Consider the following 23900-nt stretch of genomic DNA (forward strand, 5'->3'; position numbering starts at 1 on the left):
TCCGCGACCGTAGCCCACAGAGAGTGGGTATAACAGCCCAAAAGGCAAGCGGTGTTGACCGACCGCAACCCCAAACTGAGTGAGGAGAACAGCTTCTTACCGAACTGCACATACCTTTCCGATTCCCGATCAGGTGGAGCTGTCGGGAATTCGGTCTGGGAGTTAGAGGCCTGGATAACCAGGCTCTCTGGGGTTGGGTGGGTGGACAGGAAGCTAGGGTCACCCGGGGCCAGGCGGTGGCGCCTGGCCACGTTCCGATCTACAGGGGGACCTGTAGCGGGCCTGGACCAAGTGCCCAACAGAACGTCAGTAAGGGCCTCATTAAACGGCAGTAGAGGCTCCGAAGAGCTTGCCTGCGGTTGAAGGACCTCGGTGAGGAGGTTAGTCCTCACTGCCACGACGGGAGTTTAAGAGCCAAGGCCTTGGCCGCCCTCGTCAGCACCACACTGTAAGCAGCCCCCTCCTCCGTAGCCACGGTAGGAGGGGAGACATAGCCAGTGTCGGGCGAAGTGTCCAAACCACTGGCCAGTCCTGATATGACTGGCACTCCCGTGCCAGAGGGTCCTCAGACCACTCCCAATCCCCCTTGTCACCCATCTCCTGATTGTCAGGTTCAAAGGATGGGGCCGGATCATAGAAGAATTGATCTACTCTCGGCGTCGAATGTGGCGTCGAGCGACGCCGGATCCGGACCGACCGAAGGACCGGGGACGACGGCGTCCGGGGACGGCGTCGGGGACAACACCCTGGGGTTCGGCGCCGGCGGGTCGTAAGGTCGACCAGCAGCGACCCGGGTCCAGATCCGGATCCGGTGGGGCCCAGCGACATCGGGACCGAAGTGGTCGACGGCGCCGGGGCTGAAGCACCCGACGGCGCCGAGGCTGAAGCACCCGACGGCGCCGGGGCCAAAGCACCCGGCCTGCTTGGGCTCCCAGTCGGGGCAGCGGGGCTCGAAGGCGCCACAGTGGGACCCGACGGAGGACAGAGCGACCTCATGGCCATGAGGAAGGCATCGATCTCCTCCGGCGTCGCGTTCAGCCCAGGGAATTGAGCTAGCAGCGGCGCCTGCGGCTCTGGCGGAGCCGCGTGGGCGGTGTCGCCCGAACCCCCGGCCGCATCGCGCGAACGTCAGGGCGAGTCGGAAGAGCGATGTCGTCTCTTCGACTTCTTGTGCCACTTACCTGAGGACTTGGAGCCTGACGAATGGTGTCGACTCGCCGAGCTTCGATGACTGTGGCCCCGCGACCGGTCCCTCGACCTCCTCCTGGACCGGGACCTCGAGCGGGGCGGGGCCGACTGACGGATCTCGAGTCGCTTACGGGACCGCTCCCGCCTAGCTTTCGACGTCAAGGCCCGGCAGTCGGAGGGCAACTTGTCATTATGGTCGGCCCCAAGGCAATACAGGCACCGGCGGTGGGGGTCGGTCAGTCGGTTGCAATCGGCACAGGGCTTGAACCCGGGCATCCCTACCGGCACCGATAGTCTTACGACTCGAAACAGGATCAAAAAGATCGAAAAAGTTAGTCAAAAAGTGACTATGGAGTACTGCTTTTTCCGGAAATGCGCTTTCTGGCGCGGAAAAAAGAAGAACTGACGTCAGCGCGTGAGGGCAGCGTCTAAGTACTCCGGCGACATCATCCCGGCGCCAACGACGCTGATGACGGACGCGGAGCCGCAGACGACGCTTTACCGGCGCGCAGGGGTACTGCTACGCAAAACTTTCCGGATCCAGTCTGATGCCTGGGGATATTCTAAGGTAAGAAATCTAACACTAACCTGTTTCTTTCAGATATATAAATCTACAAACAAGGCAGAAATGTGGCGAGATAAACCATTATCCATGGTATTGTACATGTGGAACAGTAAAAAAAAAAACTCCAAACAAATGCGGGAGTGGCTTTAGTTTGACGATCACTCATTTAACTCTATGCAATTTTCATTAACCATATGCAGAGCCACTGGAATTATGCGATTGTGCGGCCACTGAGATTTTTGGATAATTTTCATTTGCCACATAATCCATCATCTGCTACATAATCTGCAGATTTTAAAAAACAAAAAAATATTTTTATCTCAAACGGCTCAAATGTTGCTAAAAATGCAGCAACAGGTGAGCCGCATGGTGGAAGGCCCCTTGTAAAGCTGGAATGGTCAACTTTCTGTTGATTTGTGCTAAATTTGGGTATTAAATGTATTCTAATGGGGTGCAACCAATGCCCAAACAGTGTTGCCAAGTTTAATGGTACTGTCACAAAACATAGTGCATTATGCTGCATAATGCGCCTTTTCTTGCAGCATGATTCCAATGGCCCTGACCATATGTGACAGAGTGAAAACTGTAACCGAGGTCGTACGGGTCCCCTCCTTCACAGGCACTGTTCCTTTAAATATGCAAATGAACTATCCAAAAATAACCCAACATAACATCCCGGCTCTCTTCAAATGAAGAAGCTCGTAGCGTCACCCTTCTATCTTTCCCACTCGTCAATCAGAGAGAAGGACCAATACCATACCAGGGACCGCTTGTCCGCCCTTCTCTTGCTCACATTTAAACCAATCCGGTTCAGCCATGGGGGTGTGTCCAGGATGATCTCTCCGCCCCCTGTTTTTTCTCTTCTTTCGAGTCCACGGAGGGCAGAGAAACCAAAGCAGGACTCAAATAGAAGGACTCATGATGGGCCCGGTCACTCGAAAGTAATTAGGAGGCACCCATTTCTGAAAGGAGTTATTTCCCCCTTAGCATGGCACAAGTAACTTATATAAATCCAATATACAATAGTTCTTCAAAATAAATTGAACTTAACTTTATTGATGATACATAAACCAAACAACATTAGAGGAAAATTACTAAAATATATCTACGCACATTGCTATGAATTATGATTCCATAAAAAATAATATTTGTATAATATATTTAAATATTGTCAAATCCTTCATGGTATGCGTCTGGAAGCCCTCTCCCCTCTGTCTCCACTCACATTGAGACTCCTCTACATTCGTCAAAGATGGCTGCCTAGTTCGCGAATCTGACAGGGGCTTGGGGGCGGGCGTTGCTGACGTCAGTCAGTGCGGGGGCGCGGCCTGAGGTGCGCTGCAGCCCAATGGGCGGTACGGTGGGCGTGGCCTGAGGCGCGAGCCGTGGGGGAATCTACGGATTGGGCGTACAGAGGCTGCTGCTGCCGCCGTCGCCGCCAGCGCGAGCTCCGGGCCCGGGAGAGGTAGGGCGCGCGCGCGCGGCTCCATGCTATATCACAGCCCTGGGGGTGCGATGGGGACAGTGCATGGGCCGGGCTTGAGCAGAAGGTGCGCGCAAGGGCGGTGCATGCATTGGGATCTGCAGACAGCTGTCGCCGGTCCGAATGCAGAGCGGGGGGTGCTTCGGGGCTCCCCTGGGTTGTGGGGTGTCGGGGTCAGGGCTGCAGCTGCACCCGCTTGCATCAGGGGTTCTGAATGATTGAGGCTTTCAGAGTGTGCCGTGCATCTGGGCCTCCTTCACCCACCTACACCCCCCCCTTTACACCTCTGTCATTCCGCCTTCATCACTTTCCATCCCCCCCTGTACACCACCCATGGCCCCCACTTTGAATCTCACGGCCCCAGGTTCAGATCCCTCCTCTCTCCCGTTATGTGTCTTCTCAGCATCCCTGCCTTGTTCTTGCTTTCACCCGGCCATACACCCCTACCCTTCACCTTCCACGATTAAACCTCCCCTCCCACTCCCCATCCGTTCCTCATCTCCCCACTGCCCCCCATTCACAAACACCCGCCTCCCCCACTTAAAACCCGGCTAGCAAATGTACATTCATAATCCATGTAGACCTCTTTCCTGCGTCTCCTACAGCCCCTCAGGGTCCAGACCCCCAACACTTCAGGGGCCTCACACCCCTTCAATGGAGCCTCATACAGCCCAAGGCCAACGGATGTCTGAACTATGGGAGACTTGGGGCACCCCCCCCCCCCAATCATCTCCCGTTATGCCACTGCCTGTGCTTTCCATCATATGTATTTGCCACCTACTTTGACAACCCACACCATCCCCCCTACGAATCCACTAGCTTCCACACCTCCACTAACATCACCATTATCAAACCATTATCACCATCACCTCCATTATCAGATCACTTCCAACGACTCCCTCTGTCCCCCTCACAGCCCCTCTCTTTTTCCGATTAGTTACATCTGTTTTTTATTCCCCCTGTACATAGCCTATTCCTCGTGCCCTCCTTTGCTGTTCTTTTCTTGTATATATACCCTCCCCAGTTAAAAAGCCTATATGCTTTCCTATCTTACATCACCACCCAATTGGCTATATGAAAAAAATGATGCACAAAAAGGAGCATAAGAGGGAAATAATAATCAGGCTGCCCCCCTCCCCCCCCACCCATTAACTTGTAAATCCACAAAACCTGATTATTCACGAACACTAATTAATTAAAGGATGTCAGGAGCAGTTCAAACACTATCTCTGCTCGCGGGCTGGCTTTTACAATTATTGCCCTTCACCTCCCGATCCGAGGTTTCAATTTCTACTATTTGTCAATACGTTTCAAAAACTTTATTCGATTCAAACAAGAATCATAAAAGTCAAAACAATACATTTTTAAAAAAAACATAATTTAAATTTCATTTCGAAAACCATTTAAAACTATACCACTAATTTAGTTGTAGAAACGTTGATTAATGTAATCACAGTTGAAACCCATAGCCTTTCAATCAAATTAGGTTCAGTCAATCATAGTTTCCTAATACCTATAAGAAAATCTAGAACAGAACAATCATAAACAACATATACATGGCCTACAAACAAATTTGTGGAAACAAGTTTAACCATACCGTTTCCTAATCAAAAGTGACACCCGTATAAAGTTTAGCATAGCACAGCAAATATCAGATGTGGACAAAGTTAACAATACACCAGACGGCATTTCTTTTGAGATCTCAAGACAAAATGCCATCTGGTGTATTGACAAATAGTAAAAATTGAGCACGCGGACCTGGAGATATATTAAAAAATGACTCTGGTACATAAATACAGTATAACATGGGAAAAGTATAACTTCGCAGATACATGACGAATGTAAGGTGAAAATGTAAAGGATGCAAAATTTGGGGAAAATAGCACAGGAGGCAGCAAACAAATAAAAGGAACAAAAGTTGGATTGAGACAGGGTGGCGACAAGGCGTTTGAGTGACGGAGCAAAGGTTTTGATTGTAAAGACTCTGAACGCTTGTGAATAGTCTAGAGAATATAAAAGGGGACAATAAGGAAAGGGATAGAGCTGGATGAGGAAGACAATTATGGTCAGTTGGAGGAAGTTAAATACAAGATGGAGAGGAACATTGAGTGTTGATTGCACCGACATAAAATAATGGACTGAGAAATATCGAAGAGTTGGCGATAAGGAGTTGATGCTCTTTTGCATCGACGTATTTCCCCGTAGACACAGAATGGTTAAAACCCTTTGATACATCAGGCCCTTAGTGTCAAGAAAGGTAAACGAAATGTTGGGAATAGCCCATATTATTCCAAACCAGTATAAGGTTTCGGAGCGATGTGATTAAAGAAATAGAGAGGTGTATGGAAAACGATGCCAAGGATGGGAGCTGAGGAAGAGAAATAAAATGAATGTCGGGAGTTGGGAAGAAGGTCGGCATGGGGACATGCATGCAGGAAAAATCAACTTTGTTTTCAAAGGATTACTATTAAGAGAGTGGGAGACATCAGGGCTGCATGGAAGGTAAGTAATTAGAAAGAACATCTCTGCTGTTATCCTCTTAAATCGCCATCTCCCCTCCCACTAACTCTTGATACTTACGCCCAGCCGTCCTTCCTTGCTTGCAGGGTGTATCTTTCCCTCACTCACACAACTCTCCCCTCCCATCCTAACCCCCAAAACCTTTGAATTCTGTTCACACATTTCCAGACCTGTGCCTGTGATTCATTACCTGTGCCTACCTCGTGTTCCAGAATCCTGCCCACGCCTCCGCTGCTTACACCGTAAAGCTATGCCCTGCCAACTGGGTGCAATTTACTGCTTACATTATTTTTCACCTGCTTCCCTAGCACGTGTTTGTCCCTTGCCACTGCGTACAGGCCATCAAAAAGTTTTCCCATTTACAATTTCATGCACCCTGTCTGCGCTCTTACACACTCGTCTATGTACATCTACACCCCTATTTTACATAGTCTTGTGTGCATCGTAAAAGGCACAATTTAGGATGGTGCAGACATGACACTCCTCGCCCTAAACTACTACACCAACCTAGTCTCTCTGTTCACAAGACCCCTGCCCGTCCTACGCTTCCTTTTCCAATTGCTTACTCATTCCACCTTGGCTGGCTTTACTCATATATTAAAGCGAATAGTCCCAAAACACAAAAAAAGGGGAGTCCGACATATGCAGGAACCTGCCTCGAGAAGATGGTGTACTCCTGTTGCTGCCTGATCTAAAAAAGGTCTTTATGCTGAAATATTATAATAATAATAATCCACATTTGTAAAGCGCACAATCACCCGTAAGGGTCTCTAGGCGCTTGGGGCCGTCGGGAAGATTAAGCGAGCTATTGCCCAGAGTCACATGCTGCTGGGCTAATCTGCCGCTGGAGCCGGGGATCGAACCGGGATCCCCAGATTCCGGAGTCAGTCGCCCTGGCGCCACACCTCTTCCCCCCCTAAATATTTATCTATTTGAAAAGTTTGATATAGTCCTGGATAGACCCGGATGTATCAGAGCGCTTTACATGAGTACCCGTGAGTTCCAGGTTACAAATTACATCAGTTATAGAGGCCTAGTAAAACATAGGGAAAAAAGTGTTACGTAGTAAACGTGTGTTACTAGAGCATAGAATGACAATGACACATAAAAATACAATGTTACATGGTCAAATGAGTAAATAGAGCATAGAATAACGACAACGCATGTCCTATGCGGCATAGAAGGGTTAGAAAAGGGACAAGAAATATCCAGTGCATGGATTTGTAGCTGCAAAGGAAGCAAGGGTTGCATGAAACAATTGCCCATAATTCATAGTTAATATCTTTTTTTATTATTATTTCCCAGTGAGAATTTCAGGTTGTTTTATTCTCGGCTTTCAAAAGTAGAGAATGAAATGATCGCTCTTGAAAACTTTATCCCGAGTATTATTTTTTGTTTAAAATGTTATGTTGCAACTGGCAATGTCACCTATAACGTAATTTTAAGCTTTGTTTTTTCAGTGTGTGTGTGTGTATATATATATATATATATATATATATATATATATACACACTCTCTCTCTCTCTCTCTCTCTCTCTCTCTCTCTCTCTCTCTCTCTCTCTCTCTCTCTCTCTCTCTCTCTCTCTCTCTCTCTCTCTCTCTCTCTCTCTCTCTCTCTCTCTCTCCCCCTCCCCCTCCCCCTCCCCCTCCCCCTCCCCCTCCCCCTCCCCCTCCCCTGTGTCTTGCTGCGGATACAATACTACTGCAGCTCTTCATGTGTGGACTTCGGAAGGCTGAAGGAGTGAGTTGGCCCCGCAGTTCCGCATGTGCAGCACGGCTGGGCTCTGCCACATCTCACCCCACACCATAGAAGTGCCCAGGCACCGCTGCCGGTGTGAACGGCCGCACACTCGTGTCTGTGTGCAGCCCCGGGCCACACTTTGCGCTCTGTGGCCTCAGGCGCGTTGTAATCCCGCAGCGCTGCACGAGCCGAGCTGCAGTGAGCTCACCCGTGCCAGGAATGCGCTGCTCGGGCTTCCGTCAGGGCGGTGCCTGCAGAGTATAGCGCCTCGGGTTACAACTCTTCGGCCCTCATGCTGGTGGTGTCTTTATAAGCCTCCCGCCCGTCAGAGTGTGCTCTCTGCTGTCCCGTCCCAGACTCTGGGGTGTCTCTGCATCTGCAGTGACAGAGTTGCGTGTAGGGTCATTCTCGATAGTGCCTTGAAGACAGCGCCTCGAAGACAGCCTTCCTTCCAGGGTTCAAGGCGCTGAGCTTACTGGTGCTTAGAAACGTATAAGTGAAAGCGGAGAGGGGCGGCCAAGCTCTCCTCGGATACCTGCCTGGCCTCAGCTCGCTTCCAGTGCCCTCTTCACCTCTGACCTCCCCCCTGCTCGGGGGGATGCATGCTCTGACTGTCCAACTCTGGGACAGAATTTTCTTGAATGTCACCCTCTGCTCACCTACCGTCGGTGCAGACACGAGGGGAGCTTGTGAGTTGGCAATCCCTGGTTTCTGCGCTCCTTCAACCCCCCCCTTCTTTAGGTAACTTGCTTGAATGGAAGCTGTGGGCACCAACCCGCCCATCCGGGTGCCTAGAGGCACAGTAAGTGCTTTCCCTCACACCGGGCTGCACTTTATAGCAGTGACTGTCGAGCTCAGTCGGGCAGGTAGAGGCATTCAGAGGGGTTTTGTGTGGTGGGGGTCCCTGTCCCCAACTTCCTACGTGTACCCTCTATCTCCTGTCTTTTGAGGGGTGCCCTCTAGTTTTGAGAGCTGTTCACGTTGGGCTACACCAACCGCACAACTTTAGCTTTCTCCAACAAGACTGTTAATGGCCCCCAACATTTCTTTCCTGAATTAGTTCACCCTGCCGGTTGAGCCGGGATTAGACTGATCCAATTGAAGAGATGAGTCAGCCACTTACACTGATTGCATTAATTATAGGGTTTACGCTGGTGGGGTCATGGCTGGCCGTGGTCTTTGAGCCCTGGCTTCGCTGGTGTACGTAGGTACCTTCATAGCGGCCTTGCTCTTTGAACCTTGGCATCAGCGATGTATACTGATAGGGTCACGGCTGGCTTTGGTCTTCTAGTTGTGGTTTTGCTGGTGTATGCCGGTAGGGTCACGGCTGGCTTTGGTCTTCTAGTTGCGGCTTTGCCAGTGTAAGCCGGTAGGGTCACAGCTGGCTTTGGTCTTCTAGTTGTGGCTTTGCCAGTGTAAGCCGGTAGGGTCACAGCTGGCTTTGGTCTTTTAGTTGTGGCTTTGCCAGTGTATGTCGGTAGGGTCACAGCTGGCTTTGGTCTTTTAGTTGTGGCTTTGCCAGTGTATGCCGGTAGGGTCACGGCTGGCTTTGGTCTTCTAGTTGTGGCTTTGCCAGTGTATGCCGGTAGGGTCACGGCTGGCTTTGGTCTTCTAGTTGTGGCTTTGCCAGTGTATGCCGGTAGGGTCACGGCTGGCTTTGGTCTTCTAGTTGCGGCTTTGCCAGTGTATGCCGGTAGGGTCACGGCTGGCTTTAGTCTTCTAGTCTTGTCTAGGCTATGCCGGTAGGGTCATAGCTGGCTTTGATCTTCTACTCTAGGCTTTGCTGGTGTATGCCGGTAGTGTCACAGCTGGCCTTAGTGTTCTAGTCTAGGCTATGCCGGTAGAGTCACAGCTGGATTTGGTCTTCTAGTCTAGGCTATGCCGGTAGGGTCACAGCTGGCTTTGGTCTTCTAGTTGTGGTTTTGCTGGTGTATGCCGGTAGGGTCACGGCTGGCTTTGGTCTTCTAGTTGTGGCTTTGCCAGTGTATGCCGGTAGGGTCACGGCTGGCTTTGGTCTTCTAGTTGTGGCTTTGCCAGTGTATGCCGGTAGGGTCACGGCTGGCTTTGGTCTTCTAGTTGCGGCTTTGCCAGTGTATGCCGGTAGGGTCACGGCTGGCTTTAGTCTTCTAGTCTTGTCTAGGCTATGCCGGTAGGGTCATAGCTGGCTTTGATCTTCTACTCTAGGCTTTGCTGGTGTATGCCGGTAGTGTCACAGCTGGCCTTAGTGTTCTAGTCTAGGCTATGCCGGTAGAGTCACAGCTGGATTTGGTCTTCTAGTCTAGGCTATGCCGGTAGGGTCACAGCTGGCTTTGGTCTTCTAGTTGTGGTTTTGCTGGTGTATGCCGGTAGGGTCACGGCTGGCTTTGGTCTTCTAGTTGCGGCTTTGCCAGTGTAAGCCGGTAGGGTCACAGCTGGCTTTGGTCTTCTAGTTGTGGCTTTGCCAGTGTAAGCCGGTAGGGTCACAGCTGGCTTTGGTCTTTTAGTTGTGGCTTTGCCAGTGTATGTCGGTAGGGTCACAGCTGGCTTTGGTCTTTTAGTTGTGGCTTTGCCAGTGTATGCCGGTAGGGTCACAGCTGGCTTTGCTTTTCTAGTTGTGGCTTTGCCAGTGTATGCCGGTAGGGTCACGGCTGGCTTTGGTCTTCTAGTTGTGGCTTTGCCAGTGTATGCCGGTAGGGTCACGGCTGGCTTTGGTCTTCTAGTTGCGGCTTTGCCAGTGTATGCCGGTAGGGTCACGGCTGGCTTTAGTCTTCTAGTCTTGTCTAGGCTATGCCGGTAGGGTCATAGCTGGCTTTGATCTTCTACTCTAGGCTTTGCTGGTGTATGCCGGTAGTGGCACAGCTGGCCTTAGTGTTCTAGTCTAGGCTATGCCGGTAGAGTCACAGCTGGATTTGGTCTTCTAGTCTAGGCTATGCCGGTAGGGTCACAGCTGGCTTTGGTCTTCTGGTTGTGGCTTTGCCTGTGTATGCCGGTAGGGTCACAGCTGGCTTTGCTCTTCTAGTTGTGGCTTTGCCTGTGTATGCCGGTAGGGTCACAGCTGGCTTTGCTCTTCTAGTTGTGTCTTTGCTGGTGTATGCCGGTAGGGTCACAGCTGGCTTTGGTCTACTAGTTGTGGCTTTGCCAGTGTATGTCGGTAGGGTCACAGCTAGCTTTGGTCTTCTAGTTGTGACTGTGCTGGTGTATGCCGGTAGGGTCACAGCTGGCTTTGGTCTTCTAGTTGTGGCTTTGCCAGTGTATGCCGGTAAGGTCACAGCTGGCTTTGATCTTCTAGTTGTGGCTTTGCCAGTGTATGCCGGTAGGGTCACGGCTGGCCTTAGTCTTCTAGTCTTGTCTAGCCTATGCCGATAGGGTCACAGCTGGCTTTGGTCTTCTAGTTGTGGCTTTGCCAGTGTATGCTGGTAGGGTCACAGCTGGCTTTGATCTTCTATTCTAGGGTTTGCTGGTGTATGCCGGGAGGGTCACAGCTGGCTATGGTCTTCTAGTTGTGGCTTTGCCGGTGTATGCCGGTAGGGTCACAGCTGGCTTTAGTCTTCTAGTCTTGTCTAGGCTATGCCGGTAGGGTCACAGCTGGCTTTAGTCTTCTAGTTGTGGCTTTGCCAGTGTATGCCGGTAGGGTCACGGCTGGCTTTAGTCTTCTAGTATTGTCTAGGCTATGCCGGTAGGGTCACAGCTGGCTTTAGTCTTCGAGTCTAGGCTATGCCGGTAGGGTCACAGCTGGCTTTAGTCTTCGAGTCTAGGCTATGCCGGTAGGGTCACAGCTGGCTTTGGTCTTCTAGTTGTGGCTTTGCCAGTGTATGCTGGTAGGGTCACAGCTGGCTTTAGTCTTCTAGTCTAGGCTATGCCGGTAGGGTCACAGCTGGCTTTGGTCTTCTAGTGTGGCTTTGCCAGTGTATGCCGGTAGGGTCACAGCTTTCTTTAGTCTTCTATTCTTGTATAGGCTATGCTGGTAGGGTCACTGCTGGCTTTGATCTTCTATTCTAGGATTTGCTGGTGTATGCCAGTAGTGTCACAGCTGGCCTTAGTGTTCTAGTCTAGTCTAGGCTATGCCAGTAGCGTCACAGTTGGCTTTGATCTTCTATTCTAGGCTTTGCTGGTGTATGCCAGTAGTGTCACAGCTGGCTTTGATCTTCTATTCTAGGCTTTGCTGGTGTATGCCGAAAGTGTCACAGCTGGCCTTAGTGGTCTAGTCTAGTCTAGTCTAGGCTATGCCAGCAGCGTCACAGCTGGCTTTGATCTTCTATTCTAGGCTTTGCTGGGGTATGCCGGTAGTGTAACAGCTGGCCTTAGTGGTCTAGTCTAGTCTAGGCTATGCCAGTAGCGTCACAGCTGGCTTTGATCTTCTATTCTAGGCTTTGCTGGTGTATGCCGGTAGTGTCACAGCTGGCCTTAGTGGTCTAGTCTAGTCTAGGCTATGCCGGTAGGGTCACAGCTGGCTTTGATCTTCTATTCTAGGCTTTGCTGGTGTATGCCGGTAGTGTCACAGCTGGCCTTAGTGGTCTAGTCTAGTCTAGGCTATGCCAGTAGCGTCACAGCTGGCTTTGATCTTCTATTCTAGGCTTTGCTGGTGTATGCCGCTAGTGTCACAGCTGGCCATAGTGTTCTAGCCATGGCTTCACCGATGTGTGACGGTAGAGTCACGGCTGGCTTTGGTCTTCTAGTTGACGCTTCGCTGCTGTGTGCCAGCGCTCCCGCAGTCCTTGATCCTTAAGGTAAACACGCACAACGTATTTTATGCCATCTTATCTGCTGCTTATTGTCAACAATCTTTGTAATGCATGTGATATTTAGTTTTGATATTTTTAATTATTATTAGACGTAATGCAATTTCATTGTTGAATTGTATTTCTGAAGATTACCTGATCTAGTGCGGAACCCCAAATGCTGCGAGGGCTTTGACTGTGTACATATTAGGGCGAAAGTAATTTAATGTGACTTTCCTTAAATTTTGATAACATTTCCGCATTCATATAAAAAAAACTTGTAAAAAGTTTAAACTTTAATATGGGTTTTTAGATGAAAAGACATTGACACGTGGTAGTAATGGCAAACCACATTTTTTTTTCTTACTCCATTTTATGTGCTTTTATTATTTAACTAGTATGTTTTTGTTTGTCCTACCTGTTTGGATGTGTGTACGCAACCTCACCCAATGAGCCCAAAAGTAGGCGATCCATCCGTTACTTTTGATGGACTTCGAGAAAAAAAAAAGTATCTTGGCAAACAGTCATTTGTAAATGTAAATTGATACTTGTATAGCGCACTACTCACCCGCAAGGGTCTCAAGGCGCTTGTACGAATACCGCTGTGGAACCCATCCTGGCTTTCCCTGTGAGGTGTCCACTCTTGGGCACCCCCAAGGTGAAGCCAGGCATCCTTAGCGTTGAGGGGGCCGTTGTGGAGATTAAGCAAGCTATTGCCCAGAGTTGCAGAGTGGGACTCCATGATTGGAATAGGCACCGAGGTGAGAATTATCGAGTCCGTGGAATTTTTGAGCCCAAGAACCCGCCGAGGCGGGGAATTGAACCCTGGTCCCGGGCTAGACCTCTGCATCATGGTCTGCCGCTCTAACCATTGAGCCACACTTCTCCACTTGAGTAGTAACTTTTTTGTAGCTTTTACCTGAAGTTCTTGAAATTAAAAGGCAGGTTTTACAATTGTGTGTCCACCAAGAGCCCTTCTCCGGCTTGTGCTCAAGGCCTGATAGTGAGGAGAAATCTACCAGTCGGGGATTGCAGCGGTGGGGCTGATCACCTGGTTCCTTTCCTCTTATTCTCACGTTAAGGGTTTTCCTTTCCTTTTTAGGGCTCTGACTCCTCCCCCTGGGGGAGGAGTTAAGAGATCCTAATGTTATAAGAAAAAAAAGAAGAAGAAGAAGAAGGGCCTTGGTGAGAGGAATTCCACACATTCCTTTGCGTTTTCTGGCATCTGGTCAGTGATTCGTCTTCCCTGTGCTGTGTATGTAGTAGCCTTGAAGTGATAGGCTGTAAGTAATGTACGCGTGCCCGATGTGGCATTTTGTGTTCGAGAACGAGCATGGCAGAGTGATTAATCTTAATTACGAGCTGTCAGAGTGCCCGTGTAATGCAAGCCAGATGATGCGAACGCGTTCACAGCGGTGAGCGCGTTCAATGTTAAATGACGAGAGGCAGCAGGCGAGGCTCACAGAAGATGACTCATACATGCTCGGGCTAGGGGCCCGCAACGTTTGTCTTCCCCTTGGTTGCCGCTCCTGCCTGCAAGTGCCAAGGTACTGTTAATATCCCCCGCGGTGCGAGCCGTTCCTTTCACCAGACTCGCACCGCTCTGCTCTGTGTGCCTGCCTGCAGCCGTGAGCGCGCTCCAGCCCCTCCCGCTGGAATCCTTGGAAGTCGCCGAGTGCCCAGAGCCCCCACGGGTGAGTGAAAGCTGAAGGCTTCGTCTGCACTCCCCGTCAGGGACTCCGAGCCTCCCCCTGCCGCCCGCACTGCTCCAGGAGCCCTCCTGCACCGCTGGGCCGGCCCGCCTTTAACTCTGTCCTCGAGCCGAGAGGAAGAGCCGGGGCCGGCACAGGCGTGCTCACGCCCGATGCGTGAGCGTTGGTAGGGCCGGGTCAGTTTCACCGCGAAGAGGCAGGAGAGGCGCTGCCAGGCACGCCGAAGGCCAGGGAGAGTTCCAAAGCCCCAGAACGGAGAGAGGCTTTCGTTTAAAGGGCAAAGACACCTGTGGCTCATATTTACACGGGCAAAGATGCAATTAAACTGAGGAACTTCTCCAACTTGAATGTCGGAATCCAGACACTTGGCAAAAGTAGCCTGTGTAAAAAAAAAACCAAAACTTTTTCCATACCCTTAATTCTGACCCCTCCCAGTGCAGAGGAAACGCCGAAGCTGTGCTTCACAAATATTGACAAATTCAGGTTTGCCCCCACCCCTCTGCATGCATCTTAAAGTTTACGTATAGAATTTATTTGAAATAATGTAATGTTTTTTAAAGAAATACTTACATTGACTAAAAGTTATTCACATATTTTGTAATAACAATATTTGTTTTATTTATATATACTTCTTAACATGAAATAAAATATATTTATGTTTAAAAGAAGGTTTCTACGGAGAGTGTTGCCGTACAACTGTTTGTCCGTGTGAGTGCAGAGTAGTGAGGGCAGAGTAGTGAGGGCAGAGTAGTGAGGGCAGAGTAGTGAGGGCAGAGTAGTGAGGGCAGAGTAGTGAGGGCAGAGTAGTGAGGGCAGAGTAGTGAGGGCAGAGTAGTGAGGGCAGAGTAGTGAGGGCAGAGTAGTGAGTAGTGAGTAGTGAGTAGTGAGTAGAGTAGTGAGTAGAGTAGTGAGTAGTGAGTGCAGAGTAGTGAGTGCAGAGTAGTGAGTAGTGAGTGCAGAGTAGTGAGTAGTGAGTGCAGAGTAGTGAGTAGTGAGTGCAGAGTAGTGAGTAGTGAGTGCAGAGTAGTGAGTAGTGAGTAGAGTAGTGAGTAGTGAGTAGAGTAGTTAGTACAGAGTAGTGAGTAGAGTAGTGAGTGGAGAGTAGTGAGTAGAGTAGTGAGTAGTGAGTGCAGAGTAGTGAGTAGTGAGTAGAGTAGTGAGGTGAGTAGAGTAGTGAGTAGAGTAGTGAGGTGAGTAGAGTAGTGAGTAAAGTAGTGAGTGCAGAGTAGTGAGTAGAGAAGTGAGTAGTGAGTAGTGAGTAGAGTAGTGAGTAGAGTAGTGAGTAGTGAGTGCAGAGTAGTGAGTAGTGAGTAGAGTAGTGAGTAGTGAGTAGAGTAGTGAGTAGTGAGTAGAGTAGTGAGTAGAGTAGTGAGTAGTGAGTAGTGAGTAGTGAGTAGTGAGTAGAGTAGTGAGTAGTGAGTAGTGAGTAGTGAGTAGTGAGTAGTGAGTAGAGTAGTGAGTAGAGTAGTGAGGTGAGTAGAGTAGTGAGTAAAGTAGTGAGTGCAGAGTAGTGAGTAGAGAAGTGAGTAGTGAGTAGAGTAGTGAGTAGAGTAGTGAGTAGTGAGTGCAGAGTAGTGAGTAGTGAGTAGAGTAGTGAGTAGTGAGTAGAGTAGTGAGTAGTGAGTCGAGTAGTGAGTAGTGAGTCGAGTAGTGAGTAGAGTAGTGAGGTGAGTAGAGTAGTGAGGTGAGTAGAGTAGTGAGTAAAGTAGTGAGTGCAGAGTAGTGAGTAGAGAAGTGAGTAGTGAGTAGTGAGTAGAGTAGTGAGTAGAGTAGTGAGTAGAGTAGTGAGTAGTGAGTAGAGTGGAGAGTAGTGAGCAGAGTAGTGAGTAGTGAGTAGAGTAGTGAGTAGAGTAGTGAGTAGAGTAGTCAGTAGTGAGCAGAGTAGTGAGTAGTGGGTGCAGAGTAGTGAGTAGAGTAGTGAGTAGTGAGTAGAGTAGTGAGTAGTGAGTAGAGTAGTGAGTAGTGAGTGCAGAGTAGTGAGTAGAGTAGTGAGTAGAGTAGTGAGGAGAGTAGTGAGTAGAGTAGTGAGTAGAGTAGTGAGTGCAGAGTAGTGAGTAGAGTAGTGAGTAGAGTAGTGAGTAGAGTAGTGAGTAGAGTAGTGAGTAGAGTAGTGAGTAGTGAGTGCAGAGTAGTGAGTAGAGTAGTGAGTAGAGTAGTGAGTAGAGTAGTGAGTGCAGAGTAGTGAGTGCAGAGTAGTGAGTGCAGAGTAGTGAGTGCAGAGTAGTGAGTGCAGAGTAGTGAGTGCAGAGTAGTGAGTGCAGAGTAGTGAGTGCAGAGTAGTGAGTGCAGAGTAGTGAGTGCAGAGTAGTGAGTGCAGAGTAGTGAGTGCAGAGTAGTGAGTGCAGAGTAGTGAGTGCAGAGTAGTGAGTAGAGTAGTGAGTAGAGTAGTGAGTAGAGTAGAGTGGTGAGTAGGACATCACAGGCAGCAGCTGTGCAAGCTTCTTACACTCACAAGGAGACCACAGGCAGCTGAGGTGCAATCTTCTCCCACTCACAAGAACGACATCACAGGCAGCAGCAGTGCAAGCTTCTTACACTCACAAGGAGACCACAGGCAGCAGAGGTGCAAGCTTCTCACACTCACAAGAAGGACATCACAGGCAGTAACGGTGCAATATTCTCACACTCACAAGGAGATCACTGGCAGTACACACCACATGAACACACTCCATAACACATAGCAACAATACATTGGCATTTACAATGCCATTAGCTCAAACTCAAATAAATCCGAGCCCGATTGCATTTCTAATGCTTGTTTTTGTTTTGTTCTTTCATCACTTGGTTGATGTTGTTTGAAAGAGTTCTCTTTGCATCGTTTCTGCTCCACCTGGCTGGGCTTGGTTAAATCTGTTTTCCATCTTTGTTAATCAGTTTGAAAACTGTTTGTTGGTGCCTTATGTTCTCATGGGAGCCTAAAATTCTACAGATTGTTTTGTTACCTCTCAACAGTATGGAAATGTATTTCTTTGGCATTTTCGCAGTTTCATGACTGAGTTTTCCCTTTACAAATCTTTTCATTGCTGCTGCTTCAGTCCAGTTGGTTCGGTTGGGGTGAGCCTGACTCGGGACTACCGCTCCCAGAATGCACTGCGTCCAGGTGGCAAGGAGCCACCTCTTTACTCGTTGAAGATGCCCTTGCCCCAGTCGTTCTTGCAGCCTCTGCTTTGGCGCCCACTGATGTACGAGTGGTTCCAGCAGAGCCCTCCCAGGCCTTCCTGCAGATGTCATATTTTGTCCTTGTAGGGCCGCCGTAGCCGCCTCTTTTGGCAGCGGCTCTCCTCTTCAGTGTTCTTGGTTTATCCTGCTCATGGCACGTTGGTACCTGGGGCTTTGGATGAGACTGGCAGTGCGAGACTGGCACGGGCAGGGTGGTGACCTGGGGGGCAGGTGCAGGCTCCACAAATATGGATTCTTGGGGCCCCTTCCTGCTTCTCCTGTCTCCTTGGAGCGGAAGGGCTTTCAAGAGAGCTGGCACCGAGCCCTGGCCCTCTGCCATCTTCACCCTGGTGCGGTGACAGAGCTGCAGGGCACAGCTGCGGCTGTGCACAGACCCCCCCACACCCCCATCTTTCGTACATTAACAGTGTTTCACCCCATTGGTACTCCCTGGCAGCGTCAGCGGCTCTCAGCACCTGGCACGCCTGTGTGACCTTTTAGTTAAGAGATGCCGAGGCTGTAAATTGTATTATATTCTATGTGGGTATATGTGCAGGGCTGTTGGGCGGGGGGAGGTTGGGGTTGCTGCCATACATTGTAATTTGCAAAAAACACAGTTGATGGACAGAATGTAGAACAATGTCATACATTCCCCCCAGCACAAGGATCTGGGCCTAAATCCATCGTTTTTTTGCACTCCACACCACCCTGGGTTAGACACTGGCTATATGCAAATCAGCCTTGACCCTGTGCCTCATGGGAACAGTCCAGTCCGAACTACCAAGCCATGTCTTTCCCAGACCGGAATCAAGCATCCAAGGACCGGTTTCTGGCTATCAGCCTTCATCAGCCTGGATAGCTTTACTCCAGTGGTGTGGAGAGCCTGGGACTCACGTCTGAGCATACCCAGCCCACTCGGGGTGAAAATTGCAAAAACCACAGTTGATGGACAGAATGTAGAACAATGTCATACATTCACCCCAGTACAAGGATCTAGGCCTAAATCCATCGTTTCTTTGCACTCCACACCACCCTGGGTTAGACACTGGCTATATGCAAATCAGCTATGACCCTGTGCCTCACGGGAACAGTCCAGTTCGAACTACCAAGCCATGTCTTTCCCAGACCGGAATCAAGCATCCAAGGACCGGTTTCTGGCTATCAGCCTTGGTGTGGAGAGCCTGGGACTCACGTCTGAGCATACCCAGCCCACTCGGGGTGACAAATGAAAAAACAACAGTTGATGGACAGAATGCAGAACAATGTCATACATTCACCCCAGTACAAGGATCTGGGCCTAAATCCATCGTTTTTTTGCACTCCACACCACCCTGGGTTAGACACTGGCTATATGCAAATCAGCTATGACCCTGTGCCTCACGGGAACAGTTAGTCCGAACTACCAAGCCATGTCTTTCCCAGACCGGAATCAAGCATCCAAGGACCGGTTTCTGGCTATCAGCCTTCATCAGCCTGGATAGCTTGACTCCAGTGGTGTGGAGAGCCTGGGACTCACGTCTGAGCATACCCAGCCCACTCGGGGTGAAAATTGCAAAAAACACAGTTGATGGACAGAATGTAATGCCACCCTTCTGCTAGTGATGTGCATCTTGTTGTGCATGCAACATTTTGGGGTGATCTGTCAAGGGAGGGGGGGAATTGGTGTCAAAAAAGTGTGTTTCTCATGTTAATTCCCATAGTCTCTTTAGACACGCCTGCAGCCCGAACCGCTAAACAAAATGACACCAAGTTTGTCGGAAAGCTAGCTTTCGGTCCGCAGATTGTGCGTTTTGTAATTTGGTGTAAATCCGTTCAGTAGTTTTGGAGAAATTAAAGGAAATCTAAAGTTGGATATCTGTGGCCGTGAAGTATTCGCACCGATTTCACGACAAATGCGCGCAACAACAGGAATGCTGTGAATGTTGCCGCCGCATTTTACTTCAACAGAAGTGTCCCCGGGGCTCAAATGAAATGGGAGGAAGTTGCTTGAGCGCATCAGGTTGGATGTGACCTAATCTCATAGCTGCAATACAGGGGTCATTGAGGGACCCCTCGTGTGTACTATGTCACAAAATAGTTTTCTTTCCACATCCCAATATTTGCGTATTTGTCGCGACTGCCAGCGTGACACCTGTGTAATGTTGCTACGAATTTGCAAATAACATTGAAAAAAAATCCCAGACTCTCATGAACCTACTCACTCATGCACCCACTCACACACCTACTCACTCATGCACCCACTCACACACCTACTCACTCATGCACCCACTCACACACCTACTCACTCATGCACCCACTCACACACCTACTCACTCATGCACCCACTCACACACCTACTCACTCATGCACCCACTCACACACCTACTCACTCACGCATCCACTCACACACCTACTCACTCATGCACCCACTCACACACCTACTCACTCACGCATCCACTCACACACCTACTCACTCATGCACCCACTCCATAGCCACTCAGAGACTCATACACCCACTGAGTTCCACTCACACACTTATGTACCCACTCACAGACCCACTCAGATTCATGCACCCACTCACAGACACCCTCAGAGACTCATGGACCCACTCACAAACCGACTAGGATACTCGCGCATCCACTCACACAGCCACTCACTCATGCACCCACTCACACACCTACTCACTCATGCACCCACTCCATAGCCACTCAGAGACTCATACACCCACTGAGATCCACTCACACACTTATGTACCCACTCACAGACCCACTCAGATTCATGCACCAACTCACAGACACCCTCAGATTCATGCACCCACTCACAGACACCCTCAGAGACTCATGGACCCACTCACAAACCGACTTGGATACTCACGCATCCACTCACACAGCCACTCACTCATGCACCCACTCACATAGCCCCTCAGAGACTCATACACCCACTGAGTTCCACTCACACACTTATGTACCCACTCACAGACCCACTCAGATTCATGCACCCACTCACAGACACCCTCAGAGACTCATGGACCCACTCACAAACCGACTAGGATACTCGCGCATCCACTCACACAGCCACTCACTCATGCACCCACTCACACACCTACTCACTCATGCACCCACTCCATAGCCACTCAGAGACTCATACACCCACTGAGATCCACTCACACACTTATGTACCCACTCACAGACCCACTCAGATTCATGCACCAACTCACAGACACCCTCAGATTCATGCACCCACTCACAGACATCCTCAGAGACTCATGGACCCACTCACAAACCGACTTGGATACTCGCGCATCCACTCACACAGCCACTCAGACTAATGTTCCCCCTCACAAACCCACTCGGAGACTCTTGCACCCTCTCACACACTCATAAACTGCCTCACACAGCCACTCACTCATGCACCTAAAGACCCACTCAGACTCAGCCACCCTCTGAGCCGTTCACTAACACATTTATGCACCCACTCAGACACTTATGCACCCATTCATGCCACCACTGACACACCCACTCAAGAGAGTCACAGTCGCTTACAGACCTACTTGGAGACTCATGCACCTATTCAGACACTCACACATTCACTCACAGACCCACTCAGAGAGTCATGCACCCACTCAAAGACTTGGGCACCCACTCACCCACTCTGAGACTCATGCACTCACTGACAGACCCACTGAAATACACATTCACTCACAGACCCACTTGGAGTCATGCACCCAGTGAGACAACTCACTCAGACACTTATGGACCCACTCACACATCCATTCATAGACCCACTCACACTCAAGAACCCACTCACAGACCCACTCAGACACTAACACACCCACTGTCACACCCACTCAGACTCTCACACTCACTGACAGACTCACTCATGCATTCACTCACACACCCATTTACCCACACAACCACTCACACACCCATACAGCCACATGTACACCCACTCACAGACCTACACAACCACTCACACAACCATACAGCCACTCACACACCAATACAGCCACTCACACACCAATACAGCCACTCACACACCAATACAGCCACTCACACCCCACTCAGAGACCCACAGCCACTTACCCACTTATACACCCACCCATCACACACTCACACACAACCACTCACACATCCATACACCCACTCATTCACCCATACAATCACTCACACGCCCTCTCATACAGCCATACAGTCACTGATAAATCCAATTAAGAGACCCAGAGAACCACTCACATACCCACACATTGACTGACATTGGCACTCAGACACCCACTCACACAGCCATGTTTACAACCGTACAGCCTCTTACACACCCACTCATACACCGATACAGCAAAACCCCTGACAATCCAACTCACACGGCCACTTACAGACCCACCCAGCCAGTCACACATGCACTCACACACCCACACCCTTACAGTAACCCCCACTCCCACTTTCAGCCCAACACAGCCACTCATACACCCTGTGTACAGAAAAGTTATAGGTAGGAAATAGTATTAAAAAGCCGTAGAAATTCATTAAATAAAACAAAGGTTACAGGGTCGTTCTAGTTAGGTTCAGATTGTACACACACAAAACCATAGAAATTCAGCGTTTATAGTAATCTCGAGAAACTATAACTGGTGCCCTAAGGTGACTGTAACTCTCGCCATGCACTACTAATTACCCCACATATTGCACCAGTCACATCTCCTATGACATCACTGACAATATCACTGCTATATTTGCAGTGAAATTATTAATGATAAAACTGTGTGGGGGCTCGAGTTCTAGTTACCTTAGGGCACGAGATATAGTTTCTTACCTTGGCACATGTCACTGGGGTGTACTGTTTTCTTAATTGGGCCCTTGGCATGGAGGTGGACTGTCCTCTTACAAGGGCACTAGGAATGGAGGTGGTCTGCCCTCTTACCAGGGAACTTGGCACGGAGGCGGACTGCCCTCTTACCAGGGAACTTGGCACGGAGGCGGACTGTCCTCTCGCCTGGGTACAAGTCAGAGAAGTGGAGTGTCCTCTTACCAGGGCACCAGGCATGGAGGGGGTTATACTCTTACCAGGGCTCTAAAGACTTGCCTCACAGTTACGAGCAGAGGTACACGGGTCTGTGTCAGTTGTAAGATGGTAGCTGTGGGTGTGCCTCTCCTCAAGCTGGTGCCCTCCCCTCTTATCTGCCTGCACAGACGTTTGGTGCAGGGCCCACAGGCAGATATTTTTTCAACTAAAGCTTGTGCTGCCTTTTTGAGTTCAAAGGGACAGTGCTGCATCCACGGGAGAGAACCATCTGCCCTTCCCAAAGGTGTCTAGGCTACTAAAACTGAAGTGTGTGGCACATGGCAAGAGGTTGCTCACAGATTGGTCTGGGGTTGCTTGGTTCCAGGTTAAGGGTTGGGAACCGTTTGTTCTTGAGTACATAGTTGTAGCTGTTATGACCGTGACTGGCAGAGTTGGTGTACCATTCTTGTTTTGCACTGGGCCTGCTTGGTTTATACTGCTAGAATTGGCACAGGGTCTGCTGCAGAATTGTTTTAGCTCCCGGCTGTACACAGATTTGGTGCAGTTTTGAGCTCCTTGCTGGGCATGGGTCAAGCCTGGTTTTCTTTTTACAAGGATATGTGCAGGTTCAGATGATGTGGCCCGCTCAGTTGTATGGTAAAATATTCCTATTGACTGCTCAGTGGTCATGATGGTTTTTGCCTGCTGGCTCATCAGGGTTCGAGCAGAACGTTTTCCACCACCTCCTGGTTGGTTATGGTTGGGTCTGCTTCCCGGTTGGTCATGGTTGGGTCTGCTTCCCGGTTGGTCATGGTTGGGTCTGCTTCCCGGTTGGTCATGGTGGGTTTTCTTGCCGGTTGGTCATGGTGGGTCTGCTTGTTGGTTGGTCATGGTGGGTCTGCTTGCCGGTTGGCTATGGTGGGTCTGCTTGCCGGTTGCCCATGGTGGGTCTGCTTGCCGGTTGCCCATGGTGGGTCTGCTTGCCGGTTGCCCATGGTGGGTCTGCTTGCCGGTTGCCCATGGTGGGTCTGCTTGCCGGTTGCCCATGGTGGGTCTGCTTGCCGGTTGCCCATGGTGGGTCTGCTTGCCGGTTGCCCATGGTGGGTCTGCTTGCCGGTTGCCCATGGTGGGTCTGCTTGCTGGTTGCCCATGGTGGGTCTGCTTGCCGGTTGCCCATGGTGGGTCTGCTTGCCGGTTGCCCATGGTGGGTCTGCTTGCCGGTTGCCCATGGTGGGTCTGCTTGCTTGTTGGCCATGGTGGGTTTTCTTGCCGGTTGGTCATGGTGGGTCTGCTTGCCGGTTGCCCATGGTGGGTCTGCTTGCCGGTTGCCCATGGTGGGTCTGCTTGCCGGTTGGTCATGGTGGGTCTGCTTGCCGGTTGGTCATGGTGGGTTTTCTTGCCGGTTGGTCATGGTGGGTCTGCTTGCCAGTTGGTCATGGGGGTTTTCTTGCTGGTTGGTCATGGTGGGTTTTCTTGCCGGTTGGTCATGATGGGTCTGCTTGCCGGTTGGTCATGGTGGGTTTTCTTGCTGGTTGGTCATGGTGGGTTTTCTTGCCAGTTGGTCATGGTGGGTTTTCTTTCCGGTTGGTCATGGTGGGTCTGCTTTGCTTGCTGGTTGCCCGTGGGGAGTCTGCTTGCCGGTTTGCCATGGTGGGTCTGCTTGTCGGTTGGCCATGGTGGGTCTGCTTGCTGGTTGCCCATGGTGAGTCTGCTTGCCGGTTGGCCATGGTGGGTGTTTTTGCCGGTTGGTCATGGTGGGTTTGCACACAGGCTGGTTGGGAATAAGGTTTGCCTGCTGGCTGATTACATCCGTCAAGCCCACTGGCTGGTGAGAGTTCTGGGAGAAGCCTTGTTGGGTGTC

General features: G+C 50.2%; 1 protein-coding gene across 2 annotated transcripts in view; it reads left to right on the forward strand.

The window, feature by feature from the left end:
* The first annotated feature begins 3138 nt into the window (after positions 1-3138).
* Positions 3139-23900, forward strand: part of FCHO1 (FCH and mu domain containing endocytic adaptor 1) — a 160958-nt gene continuing 140196 nt past the window's right edge. Inside the window, exon 1 of one of the 2 annotated variants that reach the window (XM_078671088.1) lies at positions 3139-3218. The gene's annotated coding sequence lies outside the window, so the exon portion shown is untranslated. Of the gene's footprint in view, positions 3219-12102; positions 12204-23900 lie in introns of those variants that run through there. The other variant, XM_078671089.1, reaches the window with a different exon arrangement.

Source organism: Lissotriton helveticus, chromosome 12 (assembly GCF_964261635.1).
Source record: "Lissotriton helveticus chromosome 12, aLisHel1.1, whole genome shotgun sequence".
NCBI classification, from domain to species: domain Eukaryota; kingdom Metazoa; phylum Chordata; class Amphibia; order Caudata; family Salamandridae; genus Lissotriton; species Lissotriton helveticus.